At 33.6% G+C, this 21,046-nt stretch overlaps 1 protein-coding gene across 1 annotated transcript in view; it reads left to right on the top strand.

Moving 5' to 3' along the window:
• Positions 1–20,730, top strand: part of mbip (MAP3K12 binding inhibitory protein 1) — a 46,534-nt gene extending 25,804 nt beyond the window's left edge. The window contains exon 10 of the mRNA XM_058056466.2: positions 20,118–20,730. The gene's annotated coding sequence lies outside the window, so the exon portion shown is untranslated. The remainder of the gene's footprint in view (positions 1–20,117) is intronic.
• The last annotated feature ends 316 nt before the right edge of the window (positions 20,731–21,046 follow it).

The raw sequence follows: 21,046 nt of genomic DNA, 5'->3' as shown, positions 1-21,046 counted from the left end.
TTGTGCTCTTGTTCGTCAAAACAAAAGAACTGCTAAAGACCCGGAATGTTCACATGCATTGTTGACTTACGTGTATAGTTGTTCGTATAACCCAGGGGTCTCAAACTTCATTTACCTGGGGGGGGGGGCACTGGAGCTAGGGTCTGGGCAAGGCATCAGGTTTTCCAAAAAAAAAAAAAAATTATTAAAAACAGAAAAATATACAAACTTTTTCACTGCTTTGGTTCCGATTTTCTACAATAAAAGCTCTGATAAAACATTCCACTGTTCTCAAATATCTTCATTTTTATTTTTCTACACAAAATAAGATGAAAAATAAATAAACAAATCAAGAATAAAGAAAATCAATCAACTCGCAAACTGTAGCCTTCGAGTTATTTCCTTGAAACTTAAATAGCTAAAAAATTACCACTTCCACACGGATAAAGAGGATAACTATTAACAGTTATTTAACCTTTAACATGAATATTAATCAAATGTAATATTTTTTTCTGGGTACATGATACCATACAGCATCCATATCAAACTAACATTAAACTTTCATATCAAGGCGGGGGCCTCAAACTAGTGTCCTGCGGGCCACATTTGGCCCGTGGGCCGCGTGTTTGGGACCCCTGATTTACAACATATTGCGCAAACTGCAGGATCTCGCAAACCAGAGAGCTAGCGACCTAAACGGTAGCCTTCAAGTTATTTCCTTTCAACTTAAATAGCCAAAAACTTACCACTTCCACACGGATAGGGAGGATAACTATTAACAGTTATTTAACCTTTAACATGAATATTAATCAAATGTAATATTTTTTTCTGGGTACATGATACCATACAGCATCCATATCAAACTAACATTAAACTTTCATATCAAGGCGGGGGCCTCAAACTAGTGTCCTGCGGGCCACATTTGGCCCGCGGGCCGCGTGTTTGAGACCCCTGCTATAACCTATTTCACCTCAATTTGACATATGGTGGTGAAGATTATAAACAAGCAGCTGTTGCGTTTACTTATTATTATTATTATTATTATTATTATTATTAAAAAAGATGAGGTCATCACTGGACTACATTCAAGCAACCATCGCCAAAAATGGAGTATTTAAATGAACAAAATGCTATTTTAATTAAAATGCTAATTATTAATAAAATATATTCTGTTTAACCAGCTGTGTTTTGTCACGCTATATTTTCTGTTACAAATTGTGCTAAATTTTTGAAATGATGTGAAATCAATTATTACATTTTTTTTAGCCACCAAGTGTATATAATTTTCAAAAAAAATGAATTATAGATGTACAGTATGTTTTATGTGAAAATGTATAGTTTGGCATATTTGGATATAGAAACCTGCAAATTATTTCGCCTCAAAATTTGTAAAAAATTCTAAAGAAATGGTAAATATTAAAAATAATATTTTATATATAAAAAAAATTATATATTTATATATATATATATACATACAATATAAAATGTGCAGTATGTTTTATGTGAAAATGTATAGTTTGGCATATTTAGATATAGAAACCTGCAAATTATTTCGCCTAAAAAAAAATTAAAAAATCAAAAGAAATGGTAAATAGTATTAAAATAATATTTTATATATTAAAAAATATAAAAAACATATAAAAATTATATTTTTGAATTATTTTAGCATGTGACATTATTTTCCTGGAAATAGTTAATAACGAAAAAGTGTCAGAAAAAGATGATTCCACTCATTCATGCATGATCCTTGATGTCACACTTGATGTCACACTTAATAATAAAATAATATTTTATATATAAAAATATATAAAATAAAGAATATATAAAATATTTTATATTAAAATAATATTTTGGAATTATTTTAGCACATGACATTATTTTCCTGGAAATAGTTCATAGCAAAAAACTTTCTTTGCATGATCCTTGATGTCAGAATTAAAAAGAAATTCAAAAGAAATGGTAAATAATATTGAAAATAATATTTTATATATATATAAATATAAAAAAAATAAAAATATATAAAATATTTTATATAAGAATAATATTTTTGGATTATTTTAGCATGTGACATTATTTTCCTGAAAATAGTTAATAATGAAAAAAGTGTCAGAAAAAGACGATTGAACTCATTTGGTGAACTTTCTTTGTATGATCCTTGATGTCAGAATTTTAGAAAATTCAAAAGAAATGGTAAATAATATTGAAAATAATAATAAAAAAATATATAAATACATATTAAATATTTTAGAATTATTTTATCACGTGACATTATTTTCCTGGAAATAGTTAATAGCGAAAAACTTTCTTTGCATGATCCTTGATGTCAGAATAAAAAAAAAAAATCAAAAGAAATGGTAAATAGTATTGAAAATAATATTTTATATATTAAAAAAATATCTATATATAAAATAAAAAATATATAAAATATTTTAGATAAAAATATTTTTGAATTATTTTAGCACGTGACATTTTCCTGGAAATAGTTAATAGCGAAAAATTTCTTTGCATGATCCTTGATGTCAGAATTAAAAAAAAATTCAAAAGAAATGGTAAATAATATTGAAAATAATATTTTATATATTAATATATATATATAATAAAAAATATTTTATATAAAAATAATATTTTTGGATTATTTCAGCACGTGACATTATTTTCCTGGAAATAGTTAATAGCGAAAAACTTTCTTTGCATGATCCTTGATGTCAGAATTAAAAAAAAATCAAAAGAAATGGTAAATAATATTGAAAATAATATTTTATATATTAAAAAAATATATATATATAATAAAAAATATTTTATATAAAAATAATATTTTTGGATTATTTTAGCACATGACATTATTTTCCTGGAAATAGTTAATAGCGAAAAACTTTCTTTGCATGATCCTTGATGTCAGAATAAAAAAAAAAAAAATCAAAAGAAATGGTAAATAATATTGAAAATAATATTTTATATATTTAAAAAAATATATATCTATATATAATAAAAAATATTTTAGATAAAAATAATATTTTTGGATTATTTTAGCATGTGACATTATTTTCCTGGAAATAGTTAATAGCGAAAAACTTTCTTTGCATGATCCTTGATGTCAGAATAAAAAAAAAATTCAAAAGAAATGGTAAATAATATTGAAAATAATATTTTATATATTAAATATATATATATATATAATAAAAAATATTTGATATAAAAATAATATTTTTGGATTATTTTAGCATGTGACATTATTTTCCTGGAAATAGTTAATAACAAAAAAAGTGTCAGAAAAAGACGATTGAACTCATTTGTTGAACTTTGAGAATAACGAATAACTTTGAGTGCTGCATTTGCACACACTTCCTGTCAAGTGTCTTTTTGGGGGGGGGGGGGGGGGTGACAATTTTCATTTACCAACGCCGAGCAGCATCGCCGTCCGTCATGCGCCATCACTGTCGGAATGCATGCGGCTCGGTTCCACTTTGGTAAACACCCGAAAAGGAGGGAGGTGTGCACCTGCGACCCCCGCCCCTGCTCTTCAAGAAACCGTCACATGCGACACAGTTGAAGGGGAGCATCCCCCTCGGAGGCGTCAACAAGTCAGCTGTTCCGCCGGGCTGTGTGGAGTTAAATGTCCCGGGGGGGGGGGGGGGTTAGCAGCAGGAGTTGAATTCGGGCAATTACAATCAAGTCGGGGTATAGTTAGCACGCGCGGGCCCCGGCAGCACCTGAGCTGGATGCTGATGAGACACTTAGCCCCCCCCACCCAAGCCACCCTTGTTCACCAGCCCCTCCCCCCCTGCTGGACACTTGCAGTACCTGTGCTTTATATATAGGTGGCGTGGAGTACGAGGCGTTCAATCACGGCTCGGTAATTGACTCTCGTCTCGTCGGTCAAGCACCAAAACGTTGCGGAAGTTATTTGCGGTACGAGCCACTTCCTTTTATTACACGCTTATTACACGCTAAACATGTCTGCATGTGCAGGTGGCGTCCTATATGCGGACGTAGGACATTTAGCATGGAGATCAAGATGGGGGCGGGGGCGCCGTTCGGGAATATCTGCGACCTCAGAATATCGCGTCGCACTCTTAGCCCCCTTCACGCTTCATGACATGCGCTTAGATCTTTTCAGAGGGGGGGGGGGGGGGGGCGCACTTTGCTGAAGCACCATCAGGGGCGTAAAGGGCGGGTCGCCATAGAGCCGCCGCTCATGGATCCGACCCACAAAAGAACCTAAAGGCTTGAGCGGGTTCTTGATGCGTTGGGAGACCTCGAGAAGAAATATTCCACTGCGCTGAAGAGGATGGATACCTTCAAGTGGCCGACGTAAACAAAAAACATGGCCGACTTAAGCTACTATTTGTTTGGTTGCAATAAATACACGGAGATATATACTCCATGTAGTAATTTAGCAAAGTATTTGGCCATACACATTCTTTCCATTGTGCGTTTGCTTGGTGCAATTCCATGTAAATTCCCCGGAAAATGAAGTATTTCATCACTTCAAGTACTCCTCAATGTACTCACAATCAGGAGAGAAGAGCTGCTGCTGTGACTCTACTACAAAGATATCTCGTTATTTATACTTTTTATCTCAGTATTAGGACTTTCTAGCTCATTAGTTACACTTTCTTATCTCTAAATTTCAACTTTTTATCTCCTAATTTCGACTTTCTATCTCATAATTCTGACTTTCTATCTCATAATTTTGACTTCATATCTCGTAATTTTGACTTTTTATCTCATTATTTTGACTTTTTATCTCATAAGTTTGACTTCATATCTCGTTATTTCAACTTTTTATCTCATTTTGACTTTCTATTTCGTAATTTCTACTTTCTATCTCATAATTTTGACTTTTTATCCCGTTATTTTGACTTTCTATCTCATAATTTTGACTTTATATCAAACTTTTGACTTTTTATCACATAATTGACATTTTCTCATTATTTCGACTGTCTAGCTCATTATTTCGACTGTCTATCATATTTCCACTTTCTATCTCATAATTATGACTTTATATCAAAATTTTGACTTTATATGTCGTAATTTTAACTTTTTATCTCGTTATTTTGATTTCTATCTCATAATTTTGACTTCATATCTCGTAATTTCGATTTTTTTCTCATTATTTTGACTTTTTAGCTCATTATTTTGAATTTCTATCTCAATTTCGACTTTCTATCTCATAATTTCGACTTTCTTATCTCATAATTATGTCGTAATTTCAACTTTTTATCTCGTTATTTTGACTTTCTATCTCATAATTTTGACTTCATATCTCGTTATTTCGACTTTTTATCTTATTATTTTGAGTTTTATCTCGTTATTTTGACTTTATCTCGTAATTTTGACTTTCTATCTCGTAATTTCGACTTTCTATCTCATAATTTTGACTTTCTATCTCATTATTTTGACTTTATATCAAAATTTTGACTATCACGTAATTGACATTTTCTCATTTTGACTTTTTAGCTCATTATTTTGACTTTGTATCTCAATTTCGATTTTCTATCTCATATTTCAACTTTCTAGCTCATTATTTTGACTTTCTATCTCGCAATTTCGACTTTCTATCTCGTTATTTTGACTTTCTATCTCGTTATTTTGACTTTCTATCTCAGTATTTCGACTTTATATCTCAGTATTTCGACTTTCTATCATTATTTCGACTTTCTATCTCGTTAATTCAACTTTTTAGCTTGTTATTTTGACTTTCTATCTCATAATTTTGACTTTCTTATCTCAATTTTGACTCTCAACATTTCAACTTTCTATCTCGTAATTTCGACTTTTAATCTCGTTATTTCGACTTCCTTATCTCAAAATGTTGACTTTTTATCTCATACTTTTGACTTTTTATCTCGTTATTTCAACTTTCTATCCCATAATTTTGACTTTCTATCTCATTATTCCGACTTTCTATCTCGTTATTTCAACTTTCTATCTCAAAATCTCAACTTTTTATCTCATTATTTCGACTTACCATTGGTACATATATTTTTTTTCAGTGGCGGAAACGGGCTTCCTTACATCTGACCTCAAAGTAAATTTCAAAAACTGACAACTGCAATAAAGTCATACTCATTTTGACTGGCAGCTGTCATTTTACAGATGCGTAACGAGTACATGTAATATGTCGACATGCGGAATAGCCAATAACTACATCTGGATGCACCAATCAACGCCGCAGTTTTCAGGAATGCAGGATCAATCTGCATTTGCTCCCGGGTGTACTTAGCTTAGCATGTTAGCGGGATCCGGGCAAAGTGTTTACTGCGCTTTGACGGGGGTACAAGAAAGGTGGGCGGCCTCCGTGTGCCGTAATGGTTGTCTTTTGATTTTCCTCTCCGTGGGCCTTTGGGAGCCGCAGGGATTGTCTCTTTGAAATTATTCCATTTTGCCCAAGAAAAAGAAAATGGATTGCACTGATCCTGTTTTGTTCCTGGAGGTGGTGAGGGGGGGAGCAGTGGTGTTAGTGTGGGGTGGAGGGGGGTGCAGTATTATCCGGGGGGGGGGGGCTGACACCGGTGGCGAAGAGGCAATCACAGTGGCCCTCGCTCTGACAAAAACACTCCATCTGCGAGGAGAGGAGGAAATCACACCACAATGATGCCCGACTCTCCTGCCTCAGTCTGGCAGCTGGGCCCTGGGACCCGGGCGGCGCTTGCTCGCTACACAAACGCCACCCAAATCAGCAGCTGGAGCGGACAAAAGGGCCCATGCACCTGCCGTCGCGCAACAAGTTATCGATAAATGTGTTGCTAGCCTGGTCAACGAACAGATGCTAAACATTAGCCAGCAACCTTTATACCGTCTTTTTCGTTAGGGAGTGAACAATGGAATGAAACGGAACAAGAGGCACGCTACAAACGACAATAAGGTCGGAAAAGTCGGAATAATTTCCGCCTTCCTGACCACGACCCCCTCCAAATGCCACATACTGTATGTCCCGCCTTTTCATAGCTGTCCCGGGAAATGCCTGTAAGTTACCATTTTTTTTTCTCCTAAATTTACGACTTTATTCTCGAAATTTCACATTATTTTAACACAAACATGTACTATTTCAACTTATGACTTTATTCCCATAAATTTATGACTTTTTTTCTTGTAGATTTATGACTGTAAATTTACAAGTTTTATTCCCATAAATTTACAGATTTTTTTTCTTGAATATTTTACACTTTTTTCGTGTACATTTACAACTTTTATTCTTGTAAATGTAATTTTTTTTCTTGTAAATTTACAACCTTTTTCATAAAAGTTTTTTTAATTCTCATAAATTTACGAATTTCAGATTTGGGTCCCTGTGAATGTACAACTTTTATTCACGTAAATTTAAGATTTTTTTTCTAAATTTACAACTGTATTCACGTAAAATTTACGACCTTTATTCTCGAAAATTTTCAACCTTTTTCATGTAAATTCCGACAACATTCTCATGAATTTACGAATGTAAGATTTGTATCCCTGTAAATTTACAACTTCTATTCTCGTAAATTTACAACTTTTTTCAGGTAAATTAAAATTGTAATTCTCATAAATTTAGGAATTTAAATATTTGTTTCCCTGTAAATTTACAACTTTTATTCTCGTAAATTTACAATTTTTTTTTACAAAAATTCAACTGTATTCACGTAAATTTAGGACTTTTATTCTCGTAAATTTGCAACCTTTTTCATGTAAATTACGACAACATTCTCATGAATTTATGAATTTAAGATTTGTATCCCTGTAAATTTACAACTTTTATTCTCGTAAATTGACGACTTTTTTCTTGTAACTTTACAACTGTATTCACGCAACTTTGCGACCTTTATTCCCGTAAATGTACAACATTTTTCACGTAAATTAAAATTGTAATTCTCATAAATCTAGGAATTTAAGATTTGTTTCCCTGTAAATTTACAACTTTTATTCTCGTAAATTTACGACTTTTTTCTTAACAAAAATTCAACTGTATTCACATAAATTTATGACTTTTATTCTCGTAAATTTGCAACCTTTTTCATGTAAATTACGACAACATTCTCATAATTTACGAATTTAAGATTTGTATCCCTAAAAATTTACAACTTTTATTCTTGTAAGTTGACGACTTTTTTCTTGTAACTTTACAACTGTATTCACGTAACTTTGCGACCTTTATTCCCGTAAATGTACCACCTTTCATGTAAATTACGACATTCTCATAAATTTACGAATTTAAGATTTGTATCTCTGTAAATTTTTGACTTTTCGTAATTTTAAAACTTTTATTGTCATAAATTTACAACCCTTTTCATGTAACTACATTCTCATAAATTTCAGATTTTTATCCCTGTAAATTTACGGCTTATTGTCATAATTTTACAACTTTTATTGTCGTAAATTTACAATTTTTTTGTAACTTTACAACTGTATTCACGTAACTTTGCGACCTTTATTCCCGTAAATGTACCACCTTTCATGTAAATTACGACAGCATTCTCATAAATTTACGAATTTAAGATTTGTATCTCTGTAAATGTTTGACTTTTCGTAATTTTAAAACTTTTATTGTCATAAATTTACAACCCTTTTCATGTAAATTACAATTAAATTCTCATAAATTTCAGATTTTTATCCCTGTAAATTTACGACTTTTATTGTCACAATTTTACAACTTATATTCTCGTAAATTGACAACTTTTTTTGTAACTTTACAACTGTATTCACGTTACTTTGCGACCTTTATTCCCGTAAATGTACCACCTTTTTCATGTAAATTACGACAGCATTCTCATAAATTTACGAATTTAAGATTTGTATCCCTGTAAATTTTTGACTTTTTGTAATTTTAAAACTTTTATTGTCATAAATTTACAACCCTTTTCATGTAACTACATTCTCATAAATTTCAGATTTTTATCCCTGTAAATTTACGACTTTTATTGTCACAATTTTACTACTTTTATTGTCGTAAATTTACAACTTTTTTTGTAACTTTACAACTGTATTCACGTAACTTTGCGACCTTTATTTTCGTAAATGTACCACCTTTTCATGTAAATTACGACAGCATTCTCATAAATTTACGAATTTAAGATTTGTATCTCTGTAAATTTTTGACTTTTTGTAATTTTAAAACTTTTATTGTCATAAATTTACAACCCTTTTCATGTAACTACATTCTCATAAATTTCAGATTTTTATCCCTGTAAATTTACGACTTTTATTGTCACAATTTTACAACTTTTATTGTCGTAAATTTAGAACTTTTTTTCAACTTTTTTTTAGATCCCTGTAAATTTACGACCGTTTTCATGTAAATTACGACGGCATTCTCATAAATCTACAAATTTAAGATTTGTATCCCTGTAAATTTACAACTTATATTCTCGTAAATTGACAACTTTTTTGTAACTTTACAACTGTATTCACGTAACTTTGCGACCTTTATTCCCGTAAATGTACCACCTTTTCATGTAAATTACAACAGCATTCTCATAAATTTACGAATTTAAGATTTGTATCCCTGTAAATTTTTGACTTTTCGTAATTTTAAAACTTTTGTCATAAATTTACAACCCTTTTCATGTAACTACATTCTCATAAATTTCAGATTTTTATCCCTGTGAATTTACGACTTTTATTGTCGTAAATTTACAACTTTTTTTCAACTTTTTTTTAGATCGCTGTAAATTTACGACTTTCTTGTAAATTTACAACTTTACTTATATACATTTTACAGCCTTTATTCTCATAAATGTATGACTTTTTTTATATAAATTTGCGACTTTGACACACGTTTACGATTTTAGCCTCGATATATTTATTTTAGCTAATATTGGAATTCGGCTCTTAAGTCCTGTAAGTCCAACTTTAAAGGAGAGCAATGAATGTTACGTATTGAGTGTTTTATTTGTGACATAAATATATCATATTTTTGTAAATATTGTAATGCAGATGGCTGCAATTTATTTTTTATCAATCTAAACCTTGCTGTTTTTGTGTTATTGTGTATAAGAAATTATATTTACTTTGCAAAAAATGTCCGTGTTTACCCTTGACGCCACAGCCACAGCGCCACCTGTTGCTTGAGCATTTTCAGCTACCAATTTGTGGAAAAAAAGCATGCAGCTAACTGAGATGTTTGCTGGCAAAAGAAGAGCCATTAGGAAGTTAAAAGTGCAGCTCGGCCCCTATTAGCATTCAACAGCGTCACCTCTCTTCTCCACGCCGTGTGCCGTACCTGGGGAGACACACACACACACACACACACACACACACACACATGAAAAAGAGGGGCCTGACCCCCGCGCCGCGACCCGCTCTCTCTACCCCCACCCCCGCTATTAGCAAACAGAAGAGAGCCCAGCTGACACCGCTCCTCGAGATGTGCCATGCAGGCAGGCCTGTGATTACAGAGCAATCCTGAGGAGACGCACACCACACACACTACACACACACACACACTACACACAGGCTCCGGCAAACGCACACCTTACAAAGTCAACCATCTCTGAAATTGATGTTAATCTCCGGCCAGACGAGCTGCACCAGCCATGAATAATCAATACAGCACACAGCCGTCATAGCCGGGATCACACGGATTTACGCTCAAATGGAGCACTGTCATACCGCCATGTGGCACGATGTGGCGGGTGGAGCATACGGACCTATACCGTGATGTAGGAGGGGGATCATGGTGTATACCATGATGTAGGAGGGGGATCAAGGTGTATACCATGATGTAGGAGGGGGATCAAGGTGTATACCATGATGTAGGAGGTGGATCATGGTGTATGGTGTGATGTAAGAGGGGGATCATGGTGTATACCATGATCTAGAAGGTGAATCAAGGTGTATGCCATGATCTAGAAGGTGAATCATGGTGTATGCCATGATCTAGAAGGTGAATCATGGTGTATGCCATGATCTAGAAGGTGACTCATGGTGTATACCATGATCTTGAAGGTGAATCAAGGTGTATGCCATGATCTAGAAGGTGAATCAAGGTGTATACCGTGATCTAGAAGGTGGATCATGGTGTATACCGTGGTCTAGAAGGTGGATCATGGTGTATGGCGGGATCTAGAAGGTGAATCATGGTGTATACCGTGATCTAGAAGGTGGATCATGGTGTATGCCGTGATCTAGAAAGTGAATCATGGTGTATACCGTGATCTAGAAGGTGGATCATGGTGTATGCTTTGATCTAGAAGGTGAATCATGGTGTATGGCGGGATCTAGAAGGTGAATCATGGTGTGTACCGTGATCTAGAAGGTGAATCATGGTGTATGCCATGATCTAGAAGGTGAATCATGGTGTATGGCGGGATCTAGAAGGTGAATCATGGTGTGTACGCCATGATCTAGAAGGTGAATCAAGGTGTGTACGCCATGATCTAGAAGGTGAATCAAGGTGTATGCCATGATCTAGAAGGTGAATCATGGTGTATACCGTGATCTAGAAGGTGAATCATGGTGTATGCCATGATCTAGAAGGTGAATCAAGGTGTATGGCGGGATCTAGAAGGTGAATCATGGAGTATACCTTGATCTAGAAGGTGAATCATGGTGTATACCGTGATCTAGAAGGTGAATCATGGTGTATACCGTGATCATGGTGTATGGTGTGATGTAAGAGGGGGATCATTGTGTATACTGTGATCTAGAAGGTGGATCATGGTGTATGCCGTGATCTAGAAAGTGAATCATGGTGTATACCATGATCTAGAAGGTGAATCATGGTGTATGGCGGGATCTAGAAGGTGAATCATGGTGTGTACCGTGATCTAGAAGGTGAATCATGGTGTATGCCATGATCTAGAAGGTGAATCATGGTGTATGGCGGGATCTAGAAGGTGAATCATGGTGTGTACGCCATGATCTAGAAGGTGAATCAAGGTGTGTACGCCATGATCTAGAAGGTGAATCAAGGTGTATGGCGGGATCTAGAAGGTGAATCATGGAGTATACCTTGATCTAGAAGGTGAATCATGGTGTATACCGTGATCTAGAAGGTGAATCATGGTGTATACCGTGATCATGGTGTATGGTGTGATGTAAGAGGGGGATCATTGTGTATACTGTGATCTAGAAGGTGGATCATGGTGTATACCGTGATGTAAGAGGTGGATCATGGTGTATACCGTGATCTCGAAGGTGGATCATGGTGTATACCATGATCTCGAAGGTGGATCATGGTGTATACTGTGATCTAGAAGGTGGATCATGGTGTATACCGTGATGTAAGAGGTGGATCATGGTGTATACCATGATGTAAGAGGTGGATCATGGTGTATGCCGTGATCTAGAAGGTGGATCATGGTGTATACTGTCATGTAGGAGGTGGATCATGGTGTATGCCGTGATCTCGAAGGTGGATCATGGTGTATACCGTGATCTCGAAGGTGGATCATGGTGTATACGTGATGTAGAAGCCATCTTATCTTAGAAGGAGGACCTGTATGGGTTCTGCGTTGGACCTAAGCAAGTGTTAGCATTTCTGGAAGTATTTACTATGAGAGGCTCAAGTACGACATCCAATAGAAATAAATGAGGCCTTTTTGAGGACATGATGATGGACATATAGAGGTAGTACACACCACACATGCCAAGAAAACTCTACATATTATCTTGTGGGAAGGAGGGGGGGGGAGGAGGAAAAGGGGGGGGGCAGAAATCAATCTCAGGTCTCTTTAGTTAATCCGCAACGGCTCTCTCCAGATCCGTGCCACTAATAAGGTATCGAGCAGGTGAGGCCAAGGGTTGCGAGGAGGCGAAGGAGAGGCCCGCGGTCCGACCGGCGGCGGCGGCTGGCGCGGCTCCAGTGCAATTACGGAGCACGTGTACGGGATGGAAGCGGCAGAGATAGAGGAGGGAGGCTGCCGCGGTGGGGAGAAAGAAAAAGCGAAAGAGAAAGCGAAAGAGAAAAAAAAAAAATCGATCCCATCTGCGGTATGATGGTTAATTAAAGCAGCTCTCGAGCGGGCCGAGGATGAGAGGCTTGGCCGAGCTCCTGGAGGCACAGCTCTGATTACTGGCACAGAATGGATGGTTTCTTAGCAATGAAAGGAGGAGGCCAAGAGCCGCCTGGTGGGGAGCGCTCACCACGTCAAGGAGCAGCAGGAAGAGAAGGCGGTGGTGGACGTGCGTGCGTGTGCGCACAAACATCCATGCATGCGGGTGTGCGTGCGTGTCGCCACTTGAACACGCGCGTATACGTCGGCGTGGTTTGCCGATGAAAATCAGGATGTAGGCCGCTAATGAATTCTAATGTGTCTGCAACAAGAGGAAGTTAATGGAGATAACAGGAAGGGGGTCACCTCGCAATGCTAGCTACAGCCATCATGTACTTGTACATGCGTGTTAAAAAAAAAAAAAAAAAAGGACTGGCGTGTTTTCATTCCCAGCTACATCGTGAAAAAATGTACATACATGATAACAGTCATGATGACTGGACACCATGTGAATATTATATATATATATCAGGGGTCTCAAACTCAATTTACTTGGGGGCCACTGGAGTTCGGGTCTGGGCCGCATAAGTTTCCCCCTCCCAAAAAAAACAAAAAAAACACATTTATTAAAAACAAAAAAATTAATAAACTTTGCTTTGGTTCCGATTTTTTACAATTTTCTGCACAAAATAAGATGAAAAATAAATAAATCAAGAATAAAGAAAATCAATCAATCAGTAATAAATAAATATAATAATAATAATAATAAAAACTTAAGAAAAAAACTTAAGAAACCACATATAGTCGGATTAAAATGAACAAAGCGTTATTAGAGCCCTGTAGACATGACAAAACACGACTATAGTCACATTTATACTCTTTTTATTTACAACATATTGCGCAACAGCAGGGTCTCGAGACACATGCTAACTCGCAAACTAGAGAGCTAGCCACCTAAACGGTAGCCTTCGAGTTATTTCCTTTGAACTTAAATCGCCAAAAAATTACCACTTCCACACGGATAGGGAGGATAACTATTAACAGTTATTTAACCTTTAACATGAACATGAATCAAACGTAATAATTTTTTTCTGGGTACATGATACCATACAGCATCCATATCAAACTAACATTAAACTTTCATATCAAGGCGGGGGCCTCAAACTAGTGTCCTGCGGGCCACATTTGGCCCATGGGCCGCGTGTTTGAGACCCCAGATTTACAACACTTTGCGCAACTGCAGGGTCTCGAGACACATGCTAACTCGCAAACTAGAGAGCTAGCGACCTAAACGGTAGCCTTCGAGTTATTTCCTTTCAACTTAAATCGCCAAAAAAATTACCACTTCCACACGGATAGGGAGGATAACTATTAACAGTTATTTAACCTTTAACATGAATCAAACATAGTAATTTTTTCTGGGTACATGATACCATACAGCGTCCATATCAAGGCAGGGGCCTCAAACTAGCATCCTGCGGGCCACATTTGGCCCGCGGGCCGCATGTTTGACACCCCTGATATATATATATATATCATTCGATACATAATCAAATTGGCCCCATAACTATAACCTGGCTTGTTGCTTTGCAGCTGGGGTGTGTGAGAAGCAAAACATAAAGCATAAAAATGCTAATTAATTAATTAACAGACAGGAAAGGTTGGGACTGCTATTATATTTCATATTTTGCAAACAGCACATTAAAAATCAGCATACAAATATATATATATATACAGTATATATACAACTTAATAAACATGTGTGGGTGTACTTAATGATTTGCTCGTCTCAAACTGGGTGCCAGGATGCTCCCAACATTTTGGTGTGACCCCACCCCCCTATGGTGATAAATGGTATTGCATAAGCTGAAGTGGGGAGCTTTTTTTCCCCCCCAAAATTGGACTTATTTGGACACATAATTTATTATTATTATTATTATTATCACTCGACGTCATAGCAACCCACTGTTTTGGAAACAAAAATGTACATGAAAAAAGTCTAAAATATTCAAGAAAAAAAGCTGTAGATTTATGGGAATAAAAAAAACTAAATTTACAGTCAAAAATCTACAAGAAAAAAGTCATAAATTTATGGGAATAAAGTCATAAGTTTGAAATATTACGTTTATTATATTACGTCCTGCCTCTTCACAGCTGTCCCAGGCAATGCCTGTTACATTTATTAAAATAATGTCAGATTTCAAGAATAAAATCGTAAATTTAGGAAAAAAAAAAAATTGGTAACTTACAGGCATTTCCTGGGACAGCTATGAAACAGTATTTGGCATTTGGAAAGGGGCGTGGTCAGGAAGGCGGAAATTATTACGCCTTTTCCGACCTTATTTTCGATTGTAGCTTGCCTCTTGTTCCATTTCATTCCATTGTTCACTCCCTAATGAAAAAGACGGTATAAAGGTTGCTGGCTAATGTTTACCGTCTTTTTTTTTTAAAAAGCTAAAATTAATTTTTGGATCATAATGCGGTTTAAAGTAGAGGCGGGGGCGGGACAAAAACAACAATTAAGTGAAATTAGCTGTTTATCAGATCAAAAACATGACTCAAAACTCTCCAAATGTTCCGAATCGACCCCCCCCCCCCCACTGTGACGGGTATAAAACATCTCAGGTGGGATCTCCTTGTCATGTCGGTAACCGTCAAGGTTACATTTTTTTTTTCTCATCAGAGAATAAAACGTCTTTCCGCCTTTCAATGTCCCGTGTTTGATGCTCCTTGGAAAAGCTGAAGGAGACGAGGTCTTTGAATTTCGTTTTATAAGGCGAAAAATTAACCACCATACATGTGGCAAACTTAAAAATCTAATTATTTTGTTGAAAAAAATAACTTTTACTGAATATATATGTATTTGTGTCTTTGTTATATATTTTTTTTACTTTGTTTTAAAAAGATTTTTTGCTTAATTTGCAATTTTTTATGCCAATTTTGATGCAGTGACAATTTTTCACTTGTTTTTCTTCATCATTTAATTTTTTGATAAATTAAAAAAAAAAAAAAGTGCTGAAGTCAGAAAAAAAATAAAAAAAAATAGTTTACCCTTCCCAAAATCGGCACACAAAATATATCCTTAAATTAACTTTAAAACTCACTCAAGCAGGATAAAAATAGCCAAGCATAACCAATGACTCGATAGTGCTGTTGCACTCCAGTCCTGCAGGTGGCAGCAATGTGCATTATGAAGTCAATATTAATATTTTCTTTGTAATGTACAGACGATGAAGGTGGAGAACAAAACATCTAATTAGATAAGTACATTTATTCCACTTTTTTTTGCTTTGTTTTTTTAAAGACTTAAGCACTTTTTCCCCAAAAGAAAATTTTCAAAATAAAATATTGGTCTTGATTTTATTTTGAAAATTTTCTTTTGGGAAAAAAGTGCTTAAGTCTTAAAATAAAAAACTTTGTTTTTTAAGACTTAAGCACTTTTTCCACAAAAGAAAATTTTCAAAATAAAATCTTGGTCTTCATTTTATTTGATTTTTGCTTGATTTTTATTTTATTTTTCCACAAAAGATAATTTTCAAATAAAATCAAGACCAAGATTTTATTTTGAAAATTTTCTTTTGTGGAAAAAGTGCTTAAGTCTTAAAAAAAAAACAAAGCAAAAAAAAGTGGAAAAAATGTACTTAAGTCTTTTTAAAACTTAAGCACTTTTTCCACACAAAAAAATAAAAATAAAATCAAGACCAAGATTTAATTTTGAAATATTTCTTTTGTGGAAATTGCTTAAGTCTTAAAAAAAACCAAAGCAAAAAAAGTGGAAAAAATGTACTTAAGTCTTTTTAAGACTTAAGCACTTTTTCCACACACAAAAAAATAAATAAAATCAAGACCAAGATTTAGTTTTGAAAATTTTCTTTTGTGGAAAAAGTGCTTAATTAAAAAAAAAAAAAACAAAGCAAAAAAAGTGGAAAAAATGTACTTAAGTCTTTTTAAGACTTAAGCACTTTTTCCACAAAAAGGAAATTCAAAATAAAATCAAGACCAAGATTTAATTTTGAAAATTCTCTTTTGTGGAAAAAGTGCTGAAGTCTTAAAAAAACAAAGCAAAAAAACAAGTGGAAAAATGTACTTAAGTCTTTTTAAGACTTAAGCACTTTTTCCACAAAAGAAAATTTTCAAAATTAAATCTTGGTCTTGATTTTATTTTGAATTTTTTGTTTATTATTTTATTATTTTTGTTTGTTTTTTAAGACTTAAGCACTTTTTCCACAAAAGAAAATTTTCAAAATTAAATCTTGGTCTTGATTTTATTTTGAATTTTTTGTTTATTATTTTATTATTTTTATTTGTTTGTTTTTTAAGACTTAAGCACTTTTTCCACAAAAGAAAATTTTCAAAATAAAATCAAGATTAATATTTTAGTTAGAAAATTTTCTTTTGTGGAAAAAGTGCTTAAGTCTTAAAAAAACAAAGCAAAAAAAGTGGAAAAAATGTACTTAAGTCTTTTTAAGACTTAAGCACTTTTTCCACAAAAGAAAATTTTCAAAATTAAATCTTGGTCTTGATTTTATTTTGAATTTTTTGTTTATTATTTTATTATTTTTATTTGTTTGTTTTTTAAGACTTAAGCACTATTTCCACAAAAGAAAATTTTCAAAATTAAATCTTGGTCTTGATTTTATTTTGAATTTTTTGTTTATTATTTTATTAATTTTATTTGTTTGTTTTTTAAGACTTAAGCACTTTTTCCACAAAAGAAAATTTTCAAAATAAAATCAAGATTAATATTTTAGTTAGAAAATTTTCTTTTGTGGAAAAAGTGCTTAAGTCTTAAAAAAACAAAGCAAAAAAAAGTGGAAGCACTTTTTCCACAAAAAGGAAATTCAAAATAAAATCAAGACCAAGATTTAATTTTGAAAATTCTCTTTTGTGGAAAAAGTGCTGAAGTCTTAAAAAAACAAAGCAAAAAAAAAGGTGGAAAAATGTACTTAAGTCTTTTTAAGACTTAAGCACTTTTTCCACAAAAGAAAATTTTCAAAATTAAATCTTGGTCTTGATTTTATTTCGAATTTTTTGTTTATTATTTCATTATTTTTATTTGTTTGTTTTTTAAGACTTAAGCACTTTTTCCACAAAAGAAAATTTTCAAAATTAAATCTTGGTCTTGATTTTATTTTGAATTTTTTGTTTATTATTTTATTAATTTTATTTGTTTGTTTTTTAAGACTTAAGCACTTTTTCCACAAAAGAAATTTTTCAAAATAAAATCAAGATTAATATTTTAGTTAGAAAATTTTCTTTTGTGGAAAAAGTGCTTAAGTCTTAAAAAAAACAAAGCAAAAAAAAGTGGAAGCACTTTTTCCACAAAAAGGAAATTCAAAATAAAATCAAGACCAAGATTTAATTTTGAAAATTCTGTTTTGTGGAAAAAGTGCTGAAGTCTTAAAAAAACAAAGCAAAAAAAAAGGTGGAAAAATGTACTTAAGTCTTTTTAAGACTTAAGCACTTTTTCCACAAAAGAAAATTTTCAAAATAAAATCAAGATTAATATTTTAGTTAGAACATTTTCTTTTGTGGAAAAAGTGCTTAAGTCTTAAAAAAAACGTGGGAAAAATGTACTTAAGTCTTTTTAAGACTTAAGCACTTTTTCCACAAAAAGGAAATTCAAAATAAAATCAAGACCAAGATTTAATTTTGAAAATTCTCTTTTGTGGAAAAAGTGCTTAAGTCTTAAAAAAACAAAGCAAAAAAAAGGTGGAAAAATGTAGTTAAGTCTTTTTAAGACTTAAGCACTTTTTCCACAAAAGAAAATTTTCAAAATTAAATCTTGGTCTTGATTTTATTTAGAATTTTTTGTTTATTATTTTATTATTTTTATTTGTTTGTTTTTTTAAGACTTAAGCACTTTTTCCACAAAAGAAAATTTTCAAAATAAAATCAAGATTAATATTTTAGTTAGAAAATTTTCTTTTGTGGAAAAAGTGCTTAAGTCTTAAACAAACAAAGCAAAAAAAGTGGAAAAAATGTACTTAAGTCTTTTTAAGACTTAAGCACTTTTTCCACAAAAGAAAATTTTCAAAATTAAATCTTGGTCTTGATTTTATTTTGAATTTTTTGTTTATTATTTTTATTTGTTTGTTTTTTAAGACTTAAGCACTATTTCCACAAAAGAAAATTTTCAAAATTAAATCTTGGTCTTGATTTTATTTTGAATTTTTTGTTTATTATTTTATTATTTTTATTTGTTTGTTTTTTTAAGACTTAAGCACTTTTTCCACACAAAAAAAAATTTCAAAATAAAATCAAGATTAATATTTTAGTTAGAAAATTTTCTTTTGTGGAAAAAGTGCTTAAGTCTTAAAAAAACCAAAACAAAAATATAAAAATCCACATTATATTTTTATTATTATTATATATTTGATTGCTCCTTGATTTGTTTTTATCTTTGGTATTGCAAACTAAAATGCTGATGTTCCACTCCAGCCCTGTGGGTGGCAGTAACGGTCACGGCTACAAAGTGCTCCCCTTGGCCCCGATACCAGTGGACTGTAACGCTACATAGTCCACAAAGTTTAGTATAAATGATGTAGTTTTTTTGCGTAATCCCGCCAAGTAAGCGTCGCTAATGGATGAAAGGCTCATCGGGCTCACTCAGCCGTGGAGTGCTTACATTAAAGCGGCGAGGTGAAGGTGTATGAATTATGTATATGATGCTGATTTCCATGGCGCCGATCAAGCGGCTAAGCGGGCTGATTGAGGCGCAGACGTCTGAGGTCAGGGCCCCCGCGCTAACCGCCGTCGGGAGCTTAATGAGAAAATGACACGCTCTCGCCGACGGAATCAGACGGAACCGGCGGCGGATGGCGAGGAGACGAGCGGCGTCTTTTCTGGCTTTCCGTTTGTTGGGCGGCGGCGGGGGGGGGGGGGGGGGGGGGGGGGGGGGGGGCGTTTGCTTTTCAAGTGTCACCGACACGACATGAAATTTATTTATGAGTACAATTCAAAGTGCGAGACTCTTCAAGGTGAGCGACAGGAAGCCGGTACAGAGACCCGATGCTCAAATCCAGTGGGATACATGGTGGTCGTCTCCAGCGACTGTAAAAAAAACACAGTGTTACTTCTTCAGTGCGTATCCGCAGGTGAATGATTGACACGCAAACGCAGCATTCCTGCACCGCGGGCGCCGCACCCGGCAAACACACAAACGGTGACTCTTTTTGGCCTGTGTAAACGCCATTAACTGTTTGCTCGCCTTTGTGTCGCTATCAGGTGTTGTCAAAGATTTGCGCTGTGGCGGAGTGGACCAGCCAGTCCACCGACAACCTCGGCAGATCATCAGGATGGAACATTTTTTTCACATTTTTTTTTGTATTTTAATCTTCCTACATTTACAAAAATATATTATAACTTTAATCCCTTAATATTATTTTTTTTTCCAAAACCTAATTTTATATTAGGTTGAAAAATAATTTTTTTTTCATCATATTCCCATCTTATTCTCTTTTTTTCTTTTAATATTTTGACTTTATTCTTATAAGATTACAGCTCTTTTGGCCATTTCCACCTATTTAAACTTTTTTCTCATACAGTAAATGCTCTTCCCATAATTATCACTTAATTTTTATAATTTTTTCACGTTATTTTGGTAACATTTTAATTTTTTCCCACACTAATTTTCGCCCCAGAAATTAATTTTATTACTTTATTAATTGTTTTGTTTGTTTCTTATGACCGATTATTAAGACCACATTTGGGAAAAAAAAATCAGAGATGTTCAGAAAGTCATAAATTCATGATAAAAAAGTCATAAATTGATGAGAAAAAAGGATAAATATTAATTTTTAAAAAAGGATGGATATTTTTCAGTGTTAAGTAGATCATACATAGTAGAAAAAGTCTAACTTTATGCTACTAAAGTGGTGTCATTTTAATGTTATGACATTATTCTTGTTAGATTTTGACATTAATATTTTGACTTTATTTTTGTAAAATAAAAAAATTAAAATGTCTTTGTGTGTGTGATTGTATATCTATCACTATTAAATTATATTTATATTTTATGTTGATTTTATATTAAGATGCAGTATAAGATTTTTATATGATACAGTCTATTTTTTATTACTGTATCACCTTATTTTAAATTTACTTGCATTCTGAAATATTGTAGTATAGTATAGTATATATATTATATATATTTT

Source organism: Doryrhamphus excisus, linkage group LG19 (genome assembly GCF_037039965.1).
Source record: "Doryrhamphus excisus strain RoL-2023G ecotype Guam linkage group LG19, RoL_Dexc_Guam_v1.1, whole genome shotgun sequence".
Classification (NCBI taxonomy): domain Eukaryota; kingdom Metazoa; phylum Chordata; class Actinopteri; order Syngnathiformes; family Syngnathidae; genus Doryrhamphus; species Doryrhamphus excisus.
The sequence above is the reverse complement of the archived record's forward strand: the minus strand, read 5'-3'. Positions and strand labels throughout refer to the sequence as shown.